Below are 27,474 nucleotides of genomic sequence, written 5' to 3' on the forward strand. Positions count from 1 at the left end.
AGTCTATATTTATTCTATTTGTCTATGCTAACATATCTACAAGATGGGAAGAACATTTATTTACCATATGTGAACCTATATTTAAAAATGTTCAAATTTCGAACCATCATTATCCATTTATCATCAACCATGATTATAATGCTAAGGTGGTATTCAGGATGTTCTGTAAAAAGCTGTATCTCTCTGGATTTCATCTACCTGCATATTCATAATGCTATATTTTTTTAAATTTTTTTTGTGCATGTGAAAACAAGTTTTAGAGGGAAATATTTGGAACACAATTTTTGACAGCATAAACTTTGTGTTTACTGTATACTCACCTCGTAATCCCGCACTCGACTTTGTTTTGCACGGGAACAACCATACTCGTCCAGTTAACACCCATTTGCCGAACTAGTGACCTAACATAATTTTTTACAAGTGATCAGTTACATTTTTTGATATCTTGTTTAGTTTGTGCTTTATCTGATATTTAAAGTCTGTACATTTACAAAAATGATTTTTTCTAGCATTATTTTTGTTCTTTTTGTTCCAATACGGTAACTCTTCAACTGTTCAGCCAAAAAATACATGCCGGATTGAGGGCCGTATATCATCAAATCCTCTTCAATAATATATATGTATATATTTATTACATTATAGATTTTTGTCAAATTTTAAAGCAATCAAAATGTTTACTGCTAATAAAATTCAAATTAGATAAAAATTTAATTTAGTGTTGAAAATTGAATCTTAATTAGGACTACTGACTATCTAGTAAATAACATTTCAATTTTTTATCATTAACAAGCAATTTAATGGCAGAAATATGCACCATAATGTACACATAATCAGTATTTGGGGTCTAAAAAGCACATTTACTCGTTTAAATATTGGATATTAGTAGTGTTCAAATTTCATTCAGCATGACTTTCTCCAGTTCTTTGAAAAAATATTCCTCACAGATGAGAAAAATTAAATCAAGGGTGTCTCTTTGTAATGTTATGTAAACTAATCTGTCCAGAACAGGATTGATAACGAGTCAACCTAATATCGTGTAAACTTGGTTGGTTTTGGATGGTTTTGGTTTGTTTTCGTGAATCGTGTTTAAACAAGCCTTTTTCCCGCGGGCATTCATTGATCTGTCAAACCGTTAGTTCAACATTTCCCCACTGAGCGCTAGTGAATCTTACTATTTATCAGTGTTGCCCATAAAAAATAAAACTATGCTCAAGTTGTGAGAGCAACGTTTGAGATTATAATTATATTTTCGTGTTTTAAAAATACGTTCAAGCATATTCAACCAACCAAAATATTTAATATTCATTGAAACAATTCAAAAATGTCTGAAAAGTAATTTTTTAGTTCTGAGTTAGTATTTGTTTGGTTGGCTGCAGTGCTCGTCAAAATCAAAGATGGTTGAGGTTCGGGAGAGTAAACGTCAGTGCGTACTAGTTTTGCGTAGTTTGTAGTGTTGTTGGATAACTATAAAGGTAAGTTTCACAGACTGTTAATTTAATTCTTAAACAACACATTTATAAATATTTAATTTTAAATTATAGCTATCGTTTGTTAACCAAGGATAATTGGACTTGTCAATAAGTTTATTCTGCCCGGGGTTCTACTATGCCGGGCGTGGTAGGGGATGTTTAATGTAGATATCAAACAGTAAATTTTATTTTATAGGGTTACAAAATGTATTAGTTTGTCTTAAACGAATCCGATAATTTGTAACATTACATTTTACATTACAAGTCGAGGTTTAGGTTTAAGAAACAGTAACTTGCATTGTTGCATTGCCTTTCCATTTACCCCCTTGTGGATTCAAGCCATTTGTTGCCATCGCCAACTGAGTAAACTGTTGTGGTGAAATTAGGCTCAATGAAGGATATTTTTATTTTTATCAATCACTACATTGAACTACTGTATTCCTATCTAAGCTCTACCATAGTTGACAACGTCAACTGATGACTTTTTTAGGTTAGCATTTGGTATTTAACTTATTCCCTAGTAACTTGTCAATTGACTTATACCTGGGGGCCCTGTAATATAAGTAGCCTAAGGCCTATATAATATTTTGCTAAGCTTATGGGAAATTTGAACGCCTATTCTTCGCTCAACTATTTAATTAACCAGCCAATTATTTGTGGGATTGAGTTAAATTTAAAAAAAAATATAAGTTACCAGCTCTTAATTTAGGCCTACGGTATTTTCTTTAGCGTAGGCCCCAATGTCAAGAAACTAAATTACACAATAAAATTAAGGCTAGCTATAAGTACCTACGGCATTTTGTATTTATTTCCAATAACTTAATTAAAAGTAACTTTTGGTTCTAACTTACACACACAACACAACACCTAAAAACAGCTTAAACTAACCTGTCCAATAACTAAGAAGCGATTAAGTTAATGTGTTATTTTAGCCTGTACTTATAAAGTAATTTTAACAACAGCTGATCACAAAAAAAAATATTTTGTAAAAATATTTTAAACATTCCATTCGGGTTCGTTTTGTTACAATGTTGATTCATTTTCAATTTTAATTTTTCACACAAATACTTATTACCTACGGTACTTAAAAATACTCAACACTATTCAATGAATTTGTCTTTCCAGACCAGCCACTTCCCAAACCAAGTAAAAAGCTTTAATTTTTTAGTGTGTTTTTGAGTTTTGATGACAAGGCCCATTCCAGTCTACTGGTCAACGGCTGCTTTCTTCAAGGTATCAAGGTACCATGCCTAAAAATTATTCATTTTCTCTCTTAATTTGCTAACAAACACTTAATTATTACGTACACAAATACTTTACATTAGGCTGAACAATGACTTTTATCTTTCTAAACCATACCATGCTTAAACAGTCCTTTTAAAAGGAGGTGTATTTAATTTGAGGAAAAGAAAAAACACTTTTACAACAATACATTAAAAATATCAAGAATAAACAGTATGTGGATTTAACATAACCTTTAATTTTTATTTTAATATATAGTAGGCTAACTTAAGCAATACCAACACAAACCAAAATATTGTTTAAAATGATGAAAGCCCAATGTGTCTAATAGAATAGACCCTTTCAAATAAATCCAAATGTAACACTACATAACTTACCTATTTAACTTAGTTATCATTATGGTGATTCATGGATTTCAACATCAGCCCTTGTCATGTTTGAGTGTAAGCTAGGTACTCTATTACAGTTCTGCCTGTCAACTGGTTTCATGTACAGTACAACCAAATTGATCATAGTCTACCATAAAAAAAATGTAGGGTACTGTAATGCAAATTTTATTCTCCTTAAACTAGCAGAGGTACTTTACATTGCAACACACCGATTAACTTGTACAATATAGGCCTAAATATTACTTATGATAGACCTTAAACATGGATAAAACATGACTTTTTTTAAGTATAGAGGTACCTACTGAGTAAACTGTCTTTCTTCGCAAAGGTGACACAACTATCAAAATAGCCATACTAGGCCTAGCTGAATAATATTAAACTTTTAATCAATATTATTGGTTAGTAACACTTGACCAACATAGTAATATATATTGTGATGGCTTTACTGTTGGATTGGAATGCATAATGTAAGTAAATTATCCGTGGTGTTTGAAGGGTTAATATCACGATTACTAGAAAAATACCGGTATGGATCATAAACATAAACAAAATGACGTTGTTGGCCCCAATCCTATACTAATAGCATTGAACATATGATTTGGCAGTTCCATTTAAGCAATGTTAAATAATGTTTATTTTCGGGCCAAAAACGTCATTTGTTTATGTTTATGATCCATACTGGTATTTTTCTAGTAATCGTGGTTAATATAGAATTTATTTGGATTATTGGGAGTAGTTAAGAAATTATGACTCACGATTTCATAACAGCCAGCCTGTCAATTTTTTCTAGTTACTATACTTTAAAAACTCAATTTAAACTTTCCTCTGACAAGATATGCTTGAAGGTATGCTGTAATTTTTTTATTAAAGATAGAAAGACTCATGTTTTACTTGTGATCTAAGTTTAAAAAGTTCTCTCAGAGTAAACTTCAACTTTTTTCTAAATCAACCAGATATTTTAAAGGCTTGAGTTTCAATACTTTTATGACAAGTGCTTATAAAATTTGAGAAATAATGTAGGCACCAGTCCTTGATATTCTCATTAATTACCGGCATTGGAGTTCCTCCCCTTTTCCAACACATACTCTTTTGTTTGGGAGTAGGGGGACCTAAGCATATATTATTCCAAGCAAAATTCGTAAATTTAATTTCAAGCTATAGGCCCTATTACTTGGTTTCCATTTTTAAATTGTCAATAATCTTAGGTAGATTGTAAAGGTCTAAAGAATACACAACAAAATGCACCCCAGGTAATCTTATCCCAGGAGTGCTGATCCGTAATTACTGCCCGGCTACCTCGTACCTCCGTTGTAATGAAGGTAAATTACACGTTCGACCGAGCTTACCGTTACCTCGCCTTGGCTAATTTATGGATCGATTCTGCGACTCAGTAGTTGTTCTTTTTGTTGCTGTTTGTTTTTTCTGTTTTTCTTTTGAATTATTATCAATCAATAAACAGAATTTATATTTCAATGTTAGATTTTTATCTTATGGTAATTATTTATACTGTACCGGTACCTATCAAAAATATTTTCTTACACAAAAGTGAAGATTGCAATTACCTACAGATAAAGAGTTTAGAATCAATATTCTAAATTGGTTTTATGTATAATTTAAAATTCCTTTAAGAACCGTCCAAAATTTAAAGGTTTGCACAAAAAATGGTTCCATAACCAGTTTTATTAAAATAATTCTTTTTTTTCTTGTTTTTGCAATCAAAAGTAATTGTTTAAGACTGTCTTAAATTAAATCTTGTGTAATATTGTGGCATATAGGCCTAAACTGAATTCATGCAGGCAAAACAAACTCCTATATAGTCCTAGAGCTCTCAATAGCCAGAGCCAGCCTATTTACTCCAACAGGATGTGGGTATGGGGACCTCATAATTGACTAAGAGGGTTATAAAACCAACAGTTTCTCTGGTAGGTCAAGAATACACAAACAATTTGTGCACCCGAATTTGTTTCTGTAACAATTGTTATGGATTTTTGTTTTGTTGTGTAAAACAAAACATGTACCGGTAATTGAAAACTTTCCATCTGAACTTAGTCCAAGCGCACGAACCTCAATTATTTAAAGGAGTTGTTTTTTTATCACATTTAGAAAATATTTACGATGCAGCAGCTTTTACATTTGTTTTGATTTATAATGGTTTGTATACCTTTTTCACTCTTATCATAGATTTTCAATTTTTACATCACGATAAAGTTTTACAATATTTTTTATTCTGCCACACACCCGATTGCAAATAGGTACTTATACCAAAGATATTTTCATTAAAATAACCAATAACTATGGTTCAGTTTTGCCTATATAATACAGTTCCTAGGTTTTTTTGTACTAGGACGCTAGGTACGAGCCGGGTTTGTTTTTCGCATTACATTACTTCAGGCTAGACCTAGGGGTTGTGGCATTATCACTTGGATAAAATCCATTGGTGATTTGGTGGGATTTGAAACCCCCGGTGCTTCAATCAGAGACCGAAGTCCCGTGCTCTAAGCACTACACCAGCTCGCCCTCTCTCTATAATACAGTAGGTAGGCCTAGATAAAACGATAAAAAACAGATAATTATCTTAAAAATTCCTCTCTGTTGTGAAGCACGGACAGATCACTTACCCGGTATAATAGTATAGTATTTTGCCGCTTGTTCAGCTTGATCTTGGCCGAAGCTGTCAAGATTGTTCAGTTAAGTAAATTGAATTTCACTGTGAAACCTTAATTTTTTGTAGGAAAGGGAAATGTCCTAAATGTGTACACCAAATAACAAAAATTTCCATTATAACAAAGTCATTGAAACAGTCAAAATTAAAAATGAAATTAACAAGTATTGATTTTGGAATGTCTGATAAATTCATCTTGGATGTTTTTGTTGGTTAAACATCTGTTGCCTGTTGGATACCAATTAATCATAAGATAACTACTGGTGGTTGGTGGTCCTGTCCAGCTGAACAGTGACTATTCAGAAGGAGATAGGGATAACTAGATCATCTCAAGGAAGCAGTTGTGGCAACTGCGAGAACGTAAATTCCCCCACAATGACTAAAGTTACCCCACAAACGCAACTTGACTATTTGGGACAGGGTAAGAGTTGATTTGTGTTTAACATAGATCTCACATGTTCAAATTTCTTCCTCCCGGTTTCTGTTTCAAAAATGTTTGTTTTATAACATTTTTAATAACACACTAATTAATAATTACATTATAATATGAATGTAAACATTTAATTTAAAAAAATCTTATACACCGGCAGCAAAAGTAGCTACAATACTTAAATTTAGTAAAAATTAAAATACGTTTCTGAATTTTCTGTTTATTCAAAGTGCTTTCTGTACCAAGATAGAAGACTGACTTCCTCTTTGTATCATAGCCGGGAGAGAAGAATAGGGCCTAATATTTAATTTTGGTTTGTTATCTTTTTAGCGAATTTCCCTATAGGGAAGTAGCTATTACAGTAGGTCTCATGGTAAGACTTAGGCCCAGGACCGATTTACTTTTTCATTTTGATGTCCACTGAGGCCAAAAACACCACTCGTTCAAATTTTTATATATGTATATATATATGTGTCCGTGAACACGATAACTTGAGTAATTTTTTTCCGATTTTGATGAAATTTGGTTTGAAGGTGTAAGGCGGGATAAACTTGAATGAGTTCGCGATCCAGCATGATCGGACCATGGGAACAGGGTTTTATGGGGTAAAAATTGGTTTTTCTCACTTTTGACCCTCAAAACACAAAATTTCCCAATTTTTCTCTAAACCTTCTTAAAGAGCTTAAAAAAACAAACAATTCAGTATATCAAAGTGTTTTTGTACGGTTATTGGTTACGGAGAAACTAAAAAAATGGTAAATTTAAAATTCCCATGTTATTCTTATGGAGAATATTGTAAAATGTTGTAGTTTGCTTGTTTATGGATATCTTTTGATCAAACTTGGCAAATATATTCATTTTATACTAAGCAATAATTATTTTACTTAAAACACACACTTTATTAGTTTCCTTGTAGCAGCAAACCTAGGTACTCGTTAAACCTAATGTTATTTAAATAGATCAATTGAAAATCAATTCAGCCAAATGGAAATTCGCTTAGGCGTCAGGTTTGCTGCGGCGGGGGTATTATATTAATTGAACATATAATTATGTTTCTTTTTCAACCACCTTTTACACGCACAACACAGCAAAGCATAGCTCTACGATGTGTGGCTGAATAATTATTGTTATCGTCCGGACAACCAGTCTTCGTCGTGTATCCGAATTTCATCTCGTTCATTTCTCATCTCCCATTCTCCCGCCGGAAGTTCTACACGTAGTCAGAGACCTTTGAAGAGAAGCTTTGATATGCTGATCAGCTGATGACACACACAACTTCCGGTTTATCGCAGCAACCGCTTCCGGTCCGGGGACGCTGGGAATGCTAAACAGCTGATTATCTCCACATTCCGCTAATGAACGACACATCAGAGTTTGTGATGCTTGTTGTGCCTCGTGCCATGGTTATTAATTCAGTTGTTTTTCACATTACTTCAGGCTAGACCTAGGGGTTGCGGCAATATGAAGGTAAAATCCATTGGTGACTTGGCGGGGACCGAACCCGGGACCTTAGGGACTGATGTCCCGCGCTCTAACCTCTACGCCAGCTCGCTCCCCGGCCAAGGAGGAGATTAGTGATAGCGGAAATCTAAAAAAACACCATTAAAATAATTTTGAATGATTTTTGTCATAATATGATCGAAAAATTGCGTGTCCACCTTCGGCCCATTGAATGATAAACCGGTATTTTCTTATTTTTGAGCATCACGTAATATAAACATTCTGAAGTAGGTGAAAAATAATGAAGCCTAGTTCTAGTATATTTTAATTTCGTCTGCGAGTGTCCATGTTGGTAGACCTGAACATTTGAGATGGATCTGAGGCCCATTTTTGCCCGTTATCGCTGCCCACATCTCCCGCACGACTGGGTAACGGTGCAGACTGATCACGTGATCGGCGTTGCAGCGACGCACAACCGGTTTTGTTTGTTTTGTCAGCTGATCACAACACAACCAGTCGGCAAGGTCACATGACGTCATTGTGCATTGTTGCACTTCCCTGTCCGCATCCAATGGGTTGTTGTGACGTAATAGTTGTAATTTTCTGGCGAAGAGATATTTCCTTATTTTGTGCAGCCTGGATGGCTGTAGATGGTTATTAGACGATCACTACATTCTACGTAGTAGCAAACTTAATTAGCCTACCTATTACAATTACTGTAATTTTATTTAGAATAGGAAATGAATTAAACAAAAGGGAATATTTTAGTGGAAATCTAGCAAGGCGAATTCGCTTCTGCAGTTTTGCTGCGGAGGTAGTACAGTATTTTGTACTGTATTTTGTACAGTATTTGTGTCTATTGTTCTGAAGGTATACTCTTTGATAAAATTGATTTTATATCATCATTATGCTAGTGGCATTTTTGAAATAACGGCCCTACCCCTAATTTTAACTATTGAACTTTTGTTCAAATGCTTCATTGTTAGCGTAAATGACACAATACAAATGCCATCTAGTCCATTTAAGCTGTCTAATAAGTTTTGTAAAAAAAATGTCTAATGATATAAAGATTTGTATCATGAGTGGCTCACAACAAAGATCCCAACTGTTCAACATCGTTCAAATCAGCATACATATTTAAACAACTTATCTTTAAACCAGAGAAAGTTATAATTAATATTATTTATCATCGTTTAAAAATGTGGGGGATTTTCCAGAAATGAAAACATTGCTCAGTTACAAATCCTGATATCCTGAGATGGGTAGATATAGCCCCGAGGGTTAAGACCCACTGTGGGGAGGGGAACTCAAATTTGATTTGTTCCATTCGGCGCCATGCTGCCGACACTGTTTTTGTTCAGACTTCCATATGCTGGGGTTATTTTGGAGATTTTGTGTCACTGCTTATTTCGATATATCCTTAGATAAATTAAATATTTGGAAAATACATTAACGTGAAATAGTTATTTGTGTGACTAGTGGGCGAAGTGGAGAGTTTCTCACGTGCAAAGGCAGTTGAGTTGGATAATATTATAGTTAATGAGTAATTAATGTTAAAATTAAACTCACCTAATTTCTCACATTATCATTATAATAGGCATAGTTTATTTTAAAGAATACTTCATTATTTTCTGTCAAAAAAGAAAAAGTCTGCCGTTTGTAAAACGCACACAAGTTCAGTACACTCGTCATCATCAGACCCAATAGGCAAATGAATAGGGTCTGATGATGATTGGAGTGTCCAATCGAAATCGATCCGCACTTACCACCCTTTTTTGTATATTTACCGTCTTGTGAGTAACAGTATAAGCGTAAATAATATGTTTTAAGTGTTATAAGACGTTTCTTTTATTTACTTTCCGTAAATTTAATAACACGTACAATGCTGATCAAGAAGTTATTTGTTTACTTAATCTTTTACTTAAAATTTAATTTGGGTGATTTATTTTCTTATTTTCCTCCCTCCATTACGTCAAATGTCAGCGATCCTTCCCTTCAGATGTTCAGAGCCCCTCAGGCGGTTGTGGCGTCGTTATCTCCGTCTGGCCTCTAAAGGTCACTTAGCAGTATATCAGATCAAAGCTGATATTGCATCTACGCGCGTCCTCTACGGATACTGATTATATTACGTTATATTGTGCTGTAGAAAATATACTTGTGCGGTACCAGTAGGTGTTTGTGTCCGTTACGAAAAAGGTTTCCTTTAACCAGAGGTTCTCAAACTCATCTACTCAAAGACCCCCGCATTTGTGTATGAAATGGGGACCCCTACAATTATCCCCACCTACTTCTAAACCCCCCCACGATGACCTTTTCAATTTTATTTTAAATTTATAATTTATTTGAATTATAATAAGGCTAAAAAATAAATATTCAACAAAAAGAACGAACCAAAGTTTCAGAAATAAAATTAGGCGTGAGTAATTAAAAATCAATTTGATTAGAATGTTCTTCTTAGACCCCCCCCCCCCCCAAACAATGATAGTCTTTACGGTAGATTTTAGAAGGTCACTAGGCAGTCACTGATTTCGATTAACTTGAAAGTCCTGTGAAATCGTATTGACAAAAGCATATATTTCAGTGCTATTGTATCGTTTATCGTTTAAAAACTGGCATACAGTTTATGTTAGTGCATTTTGTAAGAAAATTCCCACGTCACCCTCGGTGGTTGGCAGCAGTGGTTCCGTTATGTCGTGACGTAGTGTCGTGAACCCCGTGGTGATGTGTAACAGATGTGATGGGTCGACCCACAACATCATCACATTCAGACATTCGAGCAAGGGAAATACTACACATTCGCCAAGATAAAAATATTTTTTGGCATACCTTTTTTCAATGGTGGATATTTGTTCACATACAGCTAAAGATGTGGACATGGAATTTCGAATTATTCAGCATTCATTATCATATAAAAACCCATTGCTGCAGGCAAATATACAACATAATGGCTTATTGTTGGTTTATTTCTTCCGAAACAGGTTCATAATAAGGTATTTTACCTTTTGCTCACGCTTAGCATAAATTACATTTACTTATACTTTTATACTTTTCAATGAAATCGCGACCATACAAAGAAGTATTTTAAACCAAGTATGAATTGATGAGTGTAGGATGAGTGGTGCGACCTTGTAGTCTTGTTAGTGACTAAGGCCGACATGTTCCTTAGACACAGCTGTTAATTAATAGCCCATACAGCTAATGGCAACTAAGAGATCTACAGTTTATAGTGGAATCCGAGCCACATTTTTGCCTTGATATTAACAAATTGGTCCAATTACTGTATCAGCATGGTACTGTGGATAGTCGTAGTACTCACTAGTCCGGACGTATATCCACACCAGGAAGTATCGTATCCACATTGCATGCCTATAAAAATATCCACAATTCGTGACTCCTAGTAGCTGGATTACAGGACGTCGCCACCGTCATTGGCTTGATGAGTAGTGTACCTTGCTTTCTTGCAGAGAAACTCGCAAAATTATGGGTTCGAGTACATTTTAAAATCATCAATAAAATATTGAAATTTGTTAAACTATGCATATACCTTTTATCTATACAACGCTGTTAATCATTTTTTTCATTATTGGATGGTTAAAAATTATCATTAAAATTGTTGAGAACAAAACATGTATACAATAAAGATTCAACGTAACAAAGTGTTAACAATAAAAAAATCTTGATTGTTTGTTAGGGATGGAAACTACCTTTTCAATTGTCCAAAAACTCATTCCAACAATTTTAATATAGTCTGTTCACATTAAGCTTGATCCAAATTTTATAAAAATCTGATATTCTCCACCATGCGTTTTCTTTGCCTTAAATAAATAATACATCAGTAACTATTTTTAAGACCCTGAATTTAAGAGATCAATGTTTGGTTGGATTCCTGTATTTGTGTTTGCTATTAATAATCCAAGCAGATCATGTAACGGAAAACAGTGTTAACGAGATCTGAATGTTAGCATGTATTATGACCATCAGCTACGGTAAAACATTTTGAACGATTTGTTCGTGTTGGTCAATATGCTATTGTTTAAATTCCCTAAAAAATCATTTATCTGTAAGAAAAAATCCGTTAGTTCCTTAAGATGGGTGATGTAGGCTACATATTTATTGAGGCGGGGTCGTTATTTATTTAGTGTACAATACTGCTGAGACTCGCAGGTCCATCCGTTGTCGACGATATATCAGTGGCAGTAGCTCCCTCATTGTTGTAGGACCAGCTGGACTTTCATCTTCACATCTGTTGCCGCTCTATAGTTTAATCCTTAAAACTTCAAGCTACCGACGGCAGCTGGGTGTGGGTGAACTCGGCGAACAGTCTTTCACAGCTGTAAACAGTCTTTCATTTTCGTCCGTAAAGCTGTCAAAAAACTTGAGTATAGAATTAAAAAAAATGAAATAAACAAGTGTACAACAAAACAATAAACAGGACATCGGTAACAAAGATTAGATTAGTTAGTTTTAAAACGATTCGTAAATATCTTGCCCAAAATTTGTCAAAGGCAAGTCAATGCACAGTAGGCTGTATCACACCTACGTGCTAAATACCACGAGCTACGTGCTATTCTCTTAGTTAACTGTGTGTGAAAATTAATAATTTGTATTGAATTCCAATATTGTTAACACAATACAATCAACCTATTGTTCTCCAATTTTAAGACTTTGTACTCGTATATGATTGTATTGCACTGTGGTTGCCTTACAAACAAGAAACACTACCACAGACAATGGAGTAAACCTAAAGTATTAAATTATTAGTAAGTTTAAAATTATCTTTAATAAACATTAAAGTATTATATTGTCTGTGACACTACACTACTACAGTAAGACCCATTTTTAAGATCAAATTAAAACCGTTTACCAGCCCTACCTTACAAACTGTTTATAGTACAGTATCACTCCATAGAATATCATGCTTTGACAAAAAGTCATTCTTGTACAAGTTCAACTTTCTTACTTTAATAGTCTTTCGGTTAGATTTTTTTATAACTTTGCATATCATTCGGTTATAAACTGATGTGGTTGATCCACAGACTTGAGGACGCCACAGCTCTGTAGCAACAGCTGTTTGGGTTGGGACAGGATGATCGGGTGACAAAAGGTCACAAAAAATCAAGACATTCGAGTCGGAGATTTGGAATTCCACAGAACCCTCTGTACACTGCAACATCTAAAATCCACTGCTTGTGTGTTTTTTTTCGTTTCTTTTTTTTCTATTCGATTCTTAGTTTGTTAACATGTTCCGATCGCACTTCAATTTATTCTGACACAATGTGACAGAAATCCAAATACGAATACGATATTACGATATTACGATGTAGGATGGGAATAATTTTGTAACAGCAAATTATAAGATCAATTGCCATATTGCAACGACATTTATTAAATCAAATTAAAATGTGATGGTATACTTGATACGGTATCCGGTAAATGTTTACTCAAAGTGAAAATTTACTAATAATGACTATTATTATGAACAATTTGAGATTCTTAAATGACTGCTAAATTTAATCGATTGTTAAGGACACGACAAATGAATTGAATTAAATAACATTTAATAATTCCTTCGTTTTGTCTTGAGGTTCAAAAGATGCCAAGATGATAGTTCAAACTGATATTCAAACATGATAAAAGGAACACCGAGTAAAATGTGTTTCAGTGCATAAATAGTTAGCCTAACTTAAAATTTTTATTCACAGTTTTATTTTGTTACCTCTTTTGTTTGAGAAAAACAACGCCTACGTGAGATATCTATGATTCACAACAGAGAGGTGAGCCCTGATGACGTAATAGGGCAAGTTGATGACAACAATGATCTCACGTGTTCGAATAATCAGCTGATTCAACTGCAGTGTGACCAACCTTTGAACTTTCCCATTGTTTCTGTAATACTTATTTATGTAGTTTTTCCTTTGTCTAATACTAAGATTACTCTTATTTGGTAATATTTACCATGAGAAAATCTGTAAAAAATATGTTAAGGTTGAAAATGATTGGATTAGGTGCAATAGTTGCCGAGTGATCTTGGGCTTCCATTAAATGGTAGGGGAAAACTATTTATTTTATGTGTCAAAGGTAAAAAACCTATGGAAATTAATTCCAGCTTCCTGTTATTTGACCTGCTCTTACGAATTAAGAAATCTATGCTTTACAAAATATTTAACCTACGTACATATCTTATTTAATGTGTTAGGAGATGAAACTGAACGGTAGGAGTAGTACACGACATAAAATGAAGCGCGTTTTTAATTTGAGTCAATTACCAACTACTTATAAAATAATTAATTCGTTGTTGTTTTTACTAGTAAAAATATAGAATATTTTGTAAGTCGGCGAATTGTCTGTGTTCAGTGGTTTTCTATGGTAATATAAGCGGTTTTTTGCATATATTAAACGTATGCGGTTTTGTTCTCCATTTCTCATCCAGTACAGGAGCAGGTTGGACGACGTTATAAAATTACCGTTTCAGCAATACCGCAACCACGCTGTTCGAAAGTAGTTTTGAATTGCAAGTATTGTGTTTTCCGAATATTTTTGTAGATATTATTAAGGATATTTAAGTATTTTTTTTTACAATTTTTATTTTAAATATCTTACGCCATGAAAACGTTTTAATGTATCTCTAATTCATCACTGTACAAGTCGCAAGCAATTCAAGTTCAAATCAATTAAATTATTCGATTGCAATTTTTATTCTCTAGGGTAATCATAGGTACAATACTTTTATCCTCACACTAGGATAAGTATTCCATTGTTTGTGGATAACATGCAAGTATGTGGTAATAGTTTACTCTTCCATTGCGTTGTTGTGTTAATATACCGTCGGTATGGATTGTTTTTGTGGATATTTTAAGGACAAGAGTTGTTTTGAAAACCAGAATTGTATCTGAAAACCCCTCACTTCCTTAATAATTGTATTTATTTATCGTTATTAGCTACATCGTCAGTAGTAGCTTAGTACTGCATTTCAGCGTAGCCACTGTTTAGCAGCGGTGCTTGCGGCAATGAAAATTGCACCAATTTGCACCAGTTAGGCGTAGATAATGGGCTTTATCCTTATCACCCGGTAGATTGTATGATGTATAGAACTTAGAAACATTGCAAATACATTCAATGATAAGGTTATTGTTCGAGGAAAAAGGAAATACCCCCGCCGCAGCAAACCTGCAGACTAAGCGAATTTCCTTTTGACTGATTTGATTTACACTGAAATGTCTAGTTAAAAATATATAACAGTTATTCCCGATTTAAATAGAATTAGTTTAACAAGTACTTAGGTTTGCTGCATCAGGGAGGGTAAAACTTTTTTTTTTGTAAAATGTTAATAGTTAGTAAGAAATAAAAACATTTTCCAAATTTGATCAAAATATGTTCATAAACAAGCAAACTACAACAGTTTACTTATTCTCCATAAGAATAACATGGGAATTTTAAATTTACAATTTTTTTGAATTTTCTCCGTAACCATTAGGCGCATAATAACGCTTCAATATACTAAATTATTTGTTGCTAATTGCTAAATTTTATGTTTTTTGGGTCAAAAATGGGAAAAACCTATTTTTACCCCATAAAACCCCCCGTAAACCCCCGTTCACATGGTCCGATCATGCTGGATCGCGAACTCGTTCGAATAAACGTAGGTTTACACGTTTGTACCAAATTTCATCAAAATCGGATCATTTTTGCTCGAGTTATCGTGCTAACGGACACATATATATATATACATGAATTTTAATGGATGGTGTTTTTGGCTTGTAGGGACCTCAAAACGAAAAAAAAATCGGTCCCGCGTCCAGATCTTACCATGAGTACTACGGTAATAGCTTATTCCCTATATGGGAAATTCGCTAAAACACTTATAAAACTAGCAAAAATTATGCGCTGTATGCAAAGGTTATCGTGCAATGTTATATTTAAGCCTACCATGGGCTGTAATCTAAGCCAAGGGACCATAAACTGTGTTCAGCGTGTCAAAATAATCGTACCCTTTTATCAACGTAACCCTAGGGAACTGTTATCCGACTTATTGGGATTCTATCACACCTTGATAGCGTTCAATCTACTTATAACGATAACATTTTTACACCATGACAACGCTTATTTTTACCCGAGAAATATTTCTGTCCAAGTTTTGCTTATTATATTTTGAAAGGAAGTAGAGACATCGTCATCACCATTTATTTGTCAGCTCCTGTTTCCCATTGTCTATATGTGACGTGTCTCCTCCACTTATTGTAGATAGATTTCTTTCGATATTTTCCCTCTTTCCTCCGACTACTCTTTATTTTTTTAGATTTCACTTGCCAGTACTTAACTAGTATTGGTTTATTTATCCATTTTTACCTTATCACCACGTATAAGTCTTGCTGTTATGGTTTTAGCGAATTTCCCATATAGGGAATAAGCTATTACCGTAGTACTCATGGTAAGACCTGGACCCGAGACAGATTTAATTTTTCATTTTGAGGTCCCTAGAGGCCAAAAACACCATCCATTCAAATTCATATACCGGTATATATATATATATTTATATATATATATTTATATATATATATATATATATGTGTCCGTTAGCGCGATAACTCGAGCAAAAATGATCCGATTTTGATGAAATTTGGTACAAACGTGTAAACTTACGTTTATTCGAACGAGTTCGCGATCCAGCATAATCGGACCATGGGAACGGGGGATTATGGGGGGTTTTATGGGGTAAAAATGGGTTTTTCCCATTTTTGAACCTAAAAACAAAAAATTTTGCGATTTCTTTCTAAACCATTTTGTAGAGCTTAAAAAAAGAAATAATTTAGTATATTGAAGCGCTGTTGTATGCCTAACGGTCACGGAGAAAATTCAAAAATAGTGTAATTGAAAATTCCCATGTTATTCTTATGGAGAAAATGAAAATTGTTGTAGTTTACTTGTTTATGGGTATATATTGATAAAATTTGGCAAATTTATTTATTTTATCCTATACTATTGACGTATGGTCAAAAAACACTTTTTACCTTCCCCGTAGCAGCAAACCTAAGCACTCGTTAAATCTAATGTTATTTAAATAGGGAATAATATGTCTTATTTATGGAAATATTTTAGTAAAAATGTAATCAGACGAGTTGAAATTCGCTTAGTCTGCAGGTTTGCTGCGGCGGGGGTATTTTATTACAATATTCGGTTAAATCAGACGCAGAAAAAATGCTTTAGAAAACACACAAATTTTTTGTGTTGTGATTTGGTATGAATCCATAAGTTATGTTTACCTTTCCAAATGATTTATTTCATTCACAATAACGTATAGGGAAACAGTTGGGTACGTATGTGGTTGTGCAATGCACTCAATAATCACTCCCACTTGTCAGTACTTGTGTAGGCCGTGCTGGAGGGTGGAGAGTGTCAAGTGTATGGGGAGGTAGGGAAGAAAACGTCTGATGACTGATAAGTGACTTGCTGATCACTGATAGTGTGCTAGCAGTTGCCCTATGTATTGTACACTGTTGTGTTTTTAGCACAGTACAAAGAAAATCTGCATTTTTCTGAATTATATTTTTTTGGAGACTCAAAGTCTTCCAATTTTGTTGTTTAGCTGTGGTTGGTTTTTCACTCAATTAGTACACAGTTGAAAGCTCTAGCCTATTTTCTCCATTGGTTTTGTCGTATCACAATAATTAGTTGAAGGATCAACAAAGAGCGTGAAGTTAAGTATAAGATCATCCATGTGTTTAAGATAATCAAAAACGTTAAAATATAAATAATACTAGCTGTAACCCGCGGGCTTTGCCCCGTTTAACTTCTTAATTTTCAAGATGATCTCGTTCGCATGGCTCAATCACGTCCTGGTTGAAGTTCGTTCGCTACGCTCACTCACCTTTAGGTTGGAGCTCGTTCGCTACGCTCACTCACCTTTAGGTTGGAGCTCGTTCGCTGCGCTCACTTGCCTTCAGGTTAGCTCGTTCGCTACGCTCACTTGCCTTCAGGTTAGCTCGTTCGCTACGCTCACTCACCTTTTTGGTTGCAAATTAGCTGTTGTCATAAATATGTAAAAGAAATAATAGTGCTGCACCCTGTTGGTAATCCTTGTAACTTTAATGCTATTGAACATCATAGAACAGAACCAACTTGTTTAATTGAAACAGCTGTTAAGATTCATTAATTCCATTTCTCATAAGGTTAACATGGGAAACTCCAGAGCCACTGGGGCGGAGCCTATTGGCCGGATCACGAAATTGATGGTGTATAAACCTATTCCATGACATTCTACACGTATGTACCAAGTTTCGTGGCAATCGGTTCAGCGGTGTCCGAGTTTATCACCCCCAAACAAACAAACAAACATCCTCTTTTATACTTATAGATACACTACCTCATAGCAGCAATACTCTTCAGGGACCTCGATTGAACCATAGACAAATATAATTAAATATAGACCGACAGCAGTGCTGCAGTTAGCATACGTTCTGGCGTCTACTGCCTGGAGCGCAGATTAGTTAGGTGCACGCGCTACGTAACTACACGGCACTCCTAGCGTTGGACGCCAGAACTTATGCTAACTTCAGCACTGTCATCGGTCTATATTTAATTCTATTTGTCTATGATTGAACCAATTAAATTTACCAAACTAGATACAATCTTATCATATCAATGATTGTTAGGTTGATCGCACTCTTGAGTCGAGATAGATTTTTCAATTCCCATAAAAAGTTTGTATTAACACAATAGTCTTTATACTGACAGAATAACATGAGACAAACTGACAGAAAGACATTAAACTAACTAGTCGAATGGCATATAGACATATTGATGGACAGAACTGATACGGTTTGTTTGAGTTAGGAGTGACACTTGAAGATAATACCGATGAGTTAAACTATTCTATTGATAAATGTATTCGTTATACTAACGTATCCAAATACAAATAGCTTTAAAGACGATCCTCCCCAAGAAATGTTAATTACGAGCCGGAAATCACACGGTAACTCGACCTAAGCAGCGCCTTTGGTCGGAAACTGAGAATTAATGAGGGAAGTTTCCCGCCAACCCCGGGTGTATAGGCTGTAATTACGGCGGGAATCGTGTAGCTTACTCGATGTTTTATACGTTTATTACGCTATTTACATCTCACACAGCTCTGTGTTTGTATTTTTATTACTCCATGCTACAACGTAGTTGTGTATCATATGTATTTGTTAATCTATGTCCTCGAGGTTCGTTATAGCTTATTCATGACCCACCCCTCCTCCAAGGGTGGGCATTAATTGCGCAAACTGGCCTGAGTCAGGTAGTCGGGTATTCCTGAATTGCGCCAACTACTCCAGGGAGCCACCCGATACGTTCATTAACTAAGTCAAGTAGTGGCGGTCCTCTTTGACTGTATAATTGAGAAGTTAGTTTAGGATGACACGTAAACAAGGACATTACTTCTGCCGTCAACTCACCCCTACCTGGCTTGGGCTTGACACAACTACGAAACATTTTTTGGACCCTTTTCAGTCTTGGCGCATTCAAGGAATTCTTTGGCGCAATTAATGCACGACCTTCTCTAATCCGTGTTTAAAGGTAAGCGTGCTCACGTGGTCACGAATTATTTGTATGTGTTAGTTTAACTCGATTCACTTTTCTCGGAAGTGTAAACGTCGCTTAGCTCATTTTCATAGATTTAAACGTCCGCGATTCTACCACTATCACGTACCGTTGTACTCAATGCATTTTACACGATATTTCAAAACATAGCTTCCTCAAATTATTGTGGTAGGCCTACCTATGATCCAGATTGTGGAATTGAATCCACACTGAAGTCAGAGGCGCAACTGTAAACCATTTTAGCAACATCCAAGTCGTGTTTATACACTGTGTTTATTACTCTACGTGAGTGAAAACGCAGCTTTGTTCATGATAGTTGTAAATCTCAGCACATCTTTGTGTTTCGTGTGTGTTTATTACTCTATGTAACTCCCATGAATGTAAAACGTAGTTCACTCCGTGTCAACACGGTTATGCTGTTATCACGTGCGTGGTTGTCGGAGGTTACTCGACAAGTTCAATAAATGAATACAGAATCGTACTCTGTGTTCTACTCATTACTCCATGTTTATTGATTTTACTAATCAGCTGACGCTCCCAGCCAGACAGCGCGGCGGGATGAGGTTATAAAACTAGTACAATCAATCAATTGGACAAGTGAGCAGTGATAACCGATGTAATGCAGTATTATCGTAATTAATTACTTCGATAACCTAACATTTGATATAATGCTCACTTATTTGTCGGAGACTTTAAATTTATTATTATTTTTCTGTAACCCTTTTAACTGTAACGTCTCGTGGAAATAATAGGTGCCGTGTTTAGTTTGGCCTGTGACTGTTCGTTTGATAAATTTGTCATCTTGCTATTAACTAATTGATTGACTGATTGATTGTCCAACAGATTGTAGATGTTAGATAGTAAGTATTCAGCCAGCAATTAGTTTTTGGAACAGGGTTTTTACTGTAACAAGAAAAACTACCAGGGACTAAATAACGGGCGGGCATTAATTGCGCCAACTACTCCAGGGAGCCACCCGATACGTTCATTAACTAAGTCAAGTAGTGGCGGTCCTCTTTCACTGTATAGTTGAGTAGGTTAGGTTAGGTTAGGATAGGTTAGGTTAGGTTAGGATGAGACGTAAACAAGGACATTCCTTCTACCGGTAACTCACCCCTACCTGGATTTGGCTTGGAGAAGTAAGGAACATTTTTTGGGGCCTTTGAGGGCTTGGCGCAGTTAAGGAACTCTTTGGCGCAATTTACAACCTAAATAACAGAAATTTCTATACTGTACTACTAACTGTTTCGCGATTTTATTAAGCGCTCTTTACCGTGATCGTTTTTAATCGATACAACTAACATATGTATACTATACAATCAATATAATACAACTAACATTTACAACTAACACCACCTTTTTTTCTTTTGATTTTACAATCCAATCTTGACTTTTCCACCAAATCACCCAATTCCTCGCCGCTCATGTGATTCTCCCAAGTCAACTTCTGATGCGGGATGCGGGTACAGTATTGTATAATGGGTGTGGGGGGTTGTTCAAAATAGTCAAGGAGCTGTTAATTTGTACTTCCTGCCTCACATCTGCCTGTAGCTCGTAGTAATGGAGTGTTTACAGACCTACCCAACTAGGTTAGGTATTTCTGGCTCTCAAGGAAATGCAATTTCATACTTCGTTTTGCTTACAATACCTTTTATCCGCACTCTAGTTTACATACAACTTTATGGTTTTATTCTTAGAAGTCCCTATTTACCTCCCAATGTTTCATTCAAATGACACCCCATTTTCCTATATTTTTGCAGCCAATACTTTTGCGTACTCTTCACGCGAATTGAAATCCCACTTTAAAAGTTGGCATCCTCCTTCATAACTAGTTTTTCCATTTTAAGCCCTTTTTCCCCTCTATTTGCATAACTTTTTTACTCGATCTCACAGTCAAGGACATTATATTTACGATTACTTTTGTATATTTTGTTATTTTAAACACATAACTAAAATAGTCTTGTTACTTATGAACGTGAAAGTGAAGCTGTAAGAGTTATACCTTGAACCAGAAATCCGCAATAGCTTGCAATGTATACTTGTAAAATGATAATTTAAATAAAAAGCCCTAGCCGTTTATCGATTTTCCGATTCTACTCTCGGTTAAATTTGTCCAGTGTAATATTTTAATTTTGTTAGATTTGAAATAGTGAACGTGCTTTTGGGGAAAAAATTTTAAACTCCTTAAATTCGAGATTTTATTTAAACAAAAAAAGCATATCAGAGTTATTTTATCTCATTAATATGCGTTACGAAGTCCAAGTTTGCCGCAAGTGACAAATCAAGTTCTAACAACCCACCCCTGTCGCAAGGGTAAGCAATTGTTTAAGCCACTGTGTGAGTGATACAAATGAAGTACTGCTATGCTATCCAGGTGTTTCTAGGGCTTCTACAGACACTCTACATCGGTAGTGTAGTGGAGTGAGTGGAGGCTCTGTGTATCTTGTTTCCCCCTCTCCTCCCCCAACCATCCCAATGCAAGTGCCCACCTGGGGGATCATAAACAATTTATCCCATTGGACCCCCGTGAATTATTTGGTATGTCTGCTACTGCAAGCGGCGACTTTCACATTTACTTATTCAAGGTGGATCTTAATTCACCTAAATAGGAAAGTATGTGTTTTGTGTGTAAGTATATTCGTCATGTAAAATTGGACCGTTTGAGCTAAAATTGTGCAAAATAGAGCCTATATGAACGTACCAGAGTCGTGGGACTATTTTTGTTTTGAAATCCTATTAGGTTTACACCCCTGGCTTCTGGGCGGGCATTAATTGCGCCAACTGACCGGAGTCAGGTAGTCGGGTGTTTCTGAATTGCGCCAACTTCCCCAGGGAGCCACCCGACACGTTCATTAACTGCACCAAGTGGCCGCCCTCTTAAATAATTGAGTAGGTTAGGTTAGGATTTGTTATGTTAGGATGTCACGTAAACAAGGACATTCCTTCTGCTGGCAACCCACCCCTACCTGGCTTGGGCTTGACGCAACTAAGGAACATCTTTTGGGATCGTTTGGGGGCTTGGTGCAATTAAGGAACTCTTTGGCGCGATTGCGCTACCTGGCTTCCAGAGTAGGATTGTTATTCTTTGGTTGAACATTTGTTATCTTAACCGAGATAGTTAAACAGCTGTGACAATCACATGACGTAAAAGTTGACGGTCTTGGAGATAAGCTAGTGGAAATGAACTCGCCCGTGTAAATTACTATAATCATTGACTCCTGGACCACGTGATGGTAAGCGTTTACTCGACTATGTACAGTTTGCACAATATGTTTCCTATTATTGTTTAATTATGTTAAATTTACTTAACCCTTTCTTTTATATCGCTGGCTGGTAGGCTTTAAATTCTCTTCAGAGTGTCATCCCCATTCCAAAGCATGTATATAGCGCCTAGTATTACAAAATAGAGAGGTTGTTGCCATGAAAAAAAGGTACAACATTCTCTGTATGTAAAATTAACAATCATTGTTTAACCTATTAGCAATGTAGATAAGGAATTAATTGCAGTCTGCGATTTCTGTTTTTCTCTGTAATAGTCGGATGGAGTTAAAGTAGTATGAGTAATTCAAGGGATACGGCAAGTTTCAGCTGCTCAGGTAGGTTCAATCTGAATGCAAGGAACAGTTTCCACTCTTGGAAATGTCGACCAAAACTGTTATTATTTGTCGATCTGAAGCTAATTCCGGCCTCTCTCGTGGGGCGCTCTTTGACGTTGTCATATTGTGTCATCAACATCAACCCTTCCACTCGTCCTGAATATTTAGTCGCAGAATTACCGTAGTTGGGCGAAATCGATTTTATCGCGAATATTAGCGAATTTCCCTATAGGGAAGTAGCTATTACCGTAGGTCTCATGGTAAGACCTAAGCCCGGGACCGATTTACTTCTTCATTTTGATGTCCCCAGAGGCCAAAAACACCATTCGTTCAAATTTTTATATATCTATATATAGAGACTAGCTGTACCCGCGGGCTTTGCCCAGTTTAACTTCTTAATTTTCAAGATGATTTCGTTCGCATGGCTCAATCACCTCCTGGTTGAAGTTCGTTCGCTACGCTCACTCACCTTTAGTTTGCAAATTAGCTGTTGTCATAAATTAAAATAAATAATAGTGCAGCACCCTGTTGGTAATCATTGTAACTTTAATGCAATTGAACATAATAGAACAGAACCAACTTGTTTAATTGAAACAGCTGTTAAGATTCATCAATTCCTTTTAAATATGAAAAATCATAAGGCTAACATGGGAAACTCCAGAGCCACTGGGGCGAAGCCCGAGAGTCCGATCAGAATAAAAACAACTTAGTTTTCCTATTTAATTCCTAAAGAATCAATGTACCAAATTTCAGCCTCCTAGGTAAATGGGAAGTGGGAGAATTAGTGATGAGTGAGTGTGTCAGTGAGTCAGTGAGGGCTTTGCCTTTTATAAGTATAGATATATATATATATATGTGTGTGTCCATCCGCACGAAAACTTGAGTAATTTTTGTCCGATTGTGATAAAATTTGGTTTGAAGGTGTAAGGCGGGATAAACTTGAATGAGTTCGCGAACCAGCATGATCGGACTATGGGAACGGGGGTTTATGGGGGGTTTTATGGGGTAAAAATAGGTTTTTCCTATTTTTGAACCTAAAAACACAAAATTTCACAATTTCTTTTAAAACCATTTTGTAGAGCTTAAAAAACAAATAATTTAGTATATTGAAGCGTTATTATGCGCCTAATTGTTACGGATAAAATTAAAAAAAATTGTAATTTTAAAATTCCCATGTTATTCTTATGGAGAATAAGTCAACTGTTGTAGTTTGCTTGTTTATGAACATATTTTGATCGATTTTGGAAAATACTTTTATTTCTTACTAAACTATTATCATTTTATAAAAAAAATCTTTTTACCCTCCCTGTTGCAGCAAACCTAAGTACTCGTTAAACTAATTCTATTTAAATAGGAAATACATGTGCTATTTTTATGGAGGCATTTTAGTGTAAATCCAATCAGGTTAATGGAAATTCGCTTAGTCTGTAGGTTTGCTGCGGCGGGGGTATATTTTAACATGGTAACGTCGAAATGTCGACTTGTGTGTTGATGCAACTAATTGTAAACCGTAGCATATTTTATACTGTATCCCCATCCCCATAAAGTACCATAGTATGAAAATTTCTTATAATAAAATAAACTGAGATGAATGTGTGTGATATTAAAATTATTTTTTTACACTTAGTAAGAGTCGTTACCGGTGAACAGTTCCAATTGGCTGTAATTTATCTAATTTCATATGAATATGAATATTATTAGTTTATTTCAATTGTTCCACACGAGACAATAATTTTCGAGTCACATTCATTTCACTTTTAATTTAGCCCAATGATAATAGCCTACTTAATTTCGTTGTCTTACCAAATCACTAGATTTAGTATTGCATTACATTTACATTGAATTGTGTTTGATGTAAACAATTTTATGTATTGTGGTATACTAATTTTGTAAACTCCATAACAAAAATTACATGAATTTGAAAAATATGTATGTATAATCTGGTCATTACTCTTCCCACAATATTTTTATTCATGTAGCGCCGCTAAGCTCGGTATGCAGCTCCGCAGTCCTGGTGTGTCGCGGGTTGCCTACCGTGTTCTGCATATATTATTGTATTAACTTGAAGGCGTCACCTGCCCCGCTCCCGCTCTCTTGCTGGTAAAATATGAAAACGTATTCGAGAGTATCTGCAATGAATGAATAGTTTATAGCTCCAACAACATTATAGGCTTACGTTTATTTTGTTGTCTTACATTCCTAAAATATTTTTGAGTGTGTTTGCTTGCTTGCAGTTTAAGTAGTATGACTACACGGTATGGCTACAGGGTTTAAGTTATCATGGACTAAAGGATTGAATATATCAAAGTTAATTTTTAGCTGACATTTTGTTATTTGTGGTCCGATTTCTATTTTCTTTATGGTTATAGTTTAGTTTTGTAAATACTGTACCTGTTAAATGGTTTCATATTCGACTATACTTCATATTTGGAAATTTTGAGCTGTCCCCTACTAAGTGCAAAATTTTAAAAATTTATCATAATTGTTGTAGCCCCTCATATATAAGAAGGTTGCCGCAAACTGATTTAAATATATTAAATGGTTGAAAAGTTAAGGGGAGTGCAAGCTACTTTTCAGCCTCACTGTATATTTTACACTTATCTACTAGTTATCTAAAAATAAACTCAATAAATTATTTTCCCCTAGAAAACAGGATGAAAAGCAATTGGAAATCAGTTTTTGATTGTTTATTCACATCAAAATCTTTAATCATCTAGCAATTTCATGTTAATTAACAAAGTTTTTTTAAAGGCAAAACAACACTCGATCGTGTGGTTATTAGTTTATCAGAGTGTCACTTTAGTCACTTTAGGATGTGAGACAAGTTCATTAAAGTATGTTTTGCTGAGTGTATAATTTTGCTTAATGAAGTATTTCGCCTTGTTTTGTAGATATTATACTTCAGTCAAGTCTTTATCAACGGTTCAAACCGGTATAAATGCAGTACTTGTTGAACTTTGCCATTTGTATTCCAAGTAAAGTTTATGAGTCACGTGACAAAAGAAGTTAACGTTGGCAACTCACCTGTTGTTATAACTGGTCACGAACATTGCACATATAGTGGGATTGTTGTGAGCTTGTGCTTGTCAGCACCAGTTTCTCGTATAATAAGGGCACAAGGAAAAGAATGCAGGTATAATTTGAGTATTGATTCGTAGTGGAATCGTGCACTCTTTAGTTACCGCTACAACAGAGAATACATTGTCGTAGAATATATTGTCTGTGCCGCTATGCAAAAGTAATATACACTGTGATGAGGAAAGTGTCTTGGAAAAACTAATTTACTCGATCATATTTTACGAGGAAAACACATCTTATTTCTGTATGCTAACGTGAAACCACTGGAAAATATTAGTCCATTTACTACACGAAAGCTCTGTTATACAGGTTGAAATAAACCATATTGCAAACTACTTGTAGTTTTCATTGGCAATTCGATTAGATCAAAATCGTGTAGGTTTTTTTAGATCTCTCGTGCATTAATTGCGCCAAAGAGTTCCTCAATTGCGCCAAACCCTCAAAAGGTCCTACAAAATGTTCCTTAGTGGCCCCAAGCCAGTTTCTATATTTGTATATTATATTTATCTATTTATTTTTTACCGTACCTAGTTAAAGCACCAACTTTTAAATCTACCACTAAAATAAATGTAAATAAACATTTAGTCACAATTATTCTTAGACTTTACAAACACTAAACACGAATAAAAAAGCTTCAGATTCTACAATGTGGTGATAAGGCTCCTTATGCGATTCAAAGACAACAATGGTACTTGTTTGGTATTAGCGTGGTTTTTGCTGTCAGCTGTTTTATTTACACTGGTTATTGTTATCAGATAGTAGGCCTACCATATAGACTAACCAACACAAGTAGACTCCTCATCCACCCATCCCATTGTAAATTTTGAAGCTCGTTTTTCGTGTCTAGTTCGTGTATGATGACACTGGGCGAAAGTGCCGACGAAATGTTGTTTCTGTTATTTTAGGGATAATGTCTTGATTTGCGTTTTACTGTTTGGTTATATTACTAGAAGACGAGTTATTGTTTATGATTAGATTGTATTATTTGGTTAAACGAGGTTTTAATGACTGGAATAACAAGAAACAAATTGTAAACAAAACACTACCTCTACAGTACACTGTACATAACTAATAATAAAATTGTCTTAAGCTTTTCCATAAGGACGAGATATCTACTAAGGGAGTATGTTTTATCTCTGATAGTACTTATGTTTAAGATCTTGTCGCAACTTATATCTATTGTCATTGGCTTTTCCTATAGTCAGCTGATTATTGTTATCAGCTGTTCTAACTTATTATATTTTAGATCTTGTAGCAACTTATATCTATTGTCATTGGCTTTTCCTATAGTCAGCTGATTATTGTTATCAGCTGTTCTCACTTATTATGTTTTAGATCTTGTCGCAACTTATATCTATTGTCATTGGCTTTTCCTATAGTCAGCTGATTATTGTTATCAGCTGTTCTCACTTATTATGTTTTAGATCTTGTCGCAACTTATATCTATTGTCATTGGCTTTTCCCCTAGTCAACTGATTATTGTTATCAGCTGTTGCCACTTATTATGTTTCAGATCTTGTCGCAACTTATATCTATTGTCATTGGCTTTTCCCATAGTCAGCTGATTATTGTTATCAGCTGTTGCCACTTA

The 27,474-nt window shown here is 35.1% G+C and overlaps 1 protein-coding gene across 4 annotated transcripts in view; it reads left to right on the forward strand.

The window, feature by feature from the left end:
* The first annotated feature begins 1,365 nt into the window (after positions 1–1,365).
* Positions 1,366–27,474, forward strand: part of LOC129001042 (protein tweety) — an 80,346-nt gene continuing 54,237 nt past the window's right edge. For all 4 annotated transcript variants that reach the window (XM_054428186.1, XM_054428184.1, XM_054428185.1 and 1 more), the window contains exon 1: positions 1,366–1,472. The gene's annotated coding sequence lies outside the window, so the exon portion shown is untranslated. The remainder of the gene's footprint in view (positions 1,473–27,474) is intronic.

Source organism: Macrosteles quadrilineatus, unplaced genomic scaffold (assembly GCF_028750875.1).
Source record: "Macrosteles quadrilineatus isolate MER2022 unplaced genomic scaffold, UCM_ALF_1.0 Scaffold_8__2_contigs__length_117827958, whole genome shotgun sequence".
Lineage (NCBI taxonomy): Eukaryota > Metazoa > Arthropoda > Insecta > Hemiptera > Cicadellidae > Macrosteles > Macrosteles quadrilineatus.